The sequence below is a fragment of the Ricinus communis genome, chromosome 9 (assembly GCF_019578655.1).
Source record: "Ricinus communis isolate WT05 ecotype wild-type chromosome 9, ASM1957865v1, whole genome shotgun sequence".
In the NCBI taxonomy this organism is placed as follows: Eukaryota; Viridiplantae; Streptophyta; class Magnoliopsida; order Malpighiales; family Euphorbiaceae; genus Ricinus; species Ricinus communis.
The window spans coordinates 13,949,343-13,949,732 of record NC_063264.1 but is presented as its reverse complement, the minus strand read 5'-3'; the positions used below and the strand labels follow the sequence as shown (position 1 = coordinate 13,949,732).

General features: G+C 51.5%; 1 non-coding gene across 1 annotated transcript; it reads left to right on the top strand.

The window, feature by feature from the left end:
• The first annotated feature begins 284 nt into the window (after positions 1-284).
• Positions 285-390, top strand: LOC125371245. Its single transcript, XR_007217544.1, has one exon. It is a non-coding gene; the product is annotated as a small nucleolar RNA R71 (small nucleolar RNA).

Genomic DNA, 390 nt, shown 5'->3' with positions numbered 1-390 from the left:
ACGCTCACGCGTGAACCGGCATCCGGAGTTGGTCGATCTTCTTGGCTAGAAGCTCCACTTGAGCTCGCCAAGGCTGCCGAGAGTCCACTTGGTTGAGCACTCCTTGTCTTCCCCGGTTCTGCCCTAGAGGATTGCCATTGATAGTTGTTCATGGCCATTTCCTCTATCAAGTTCCCGAGCTTGCTCGGCCGCCCATCGTTTAGCGCCCCACTGCTGCAAACATCTACCATTTGCCTCGCTGCGAGGTTCAACCCGTAGAAGGTCCGAACTGCATCCACACCGGCAATCCGTGATGTGGGCAGATCTCAAAAGATCTTTAAATCTCTCCCATGCATCGTACATGCTTTCATCATCAAACCGCACAAAAGAAGATATGTCATTTCTAAGTTT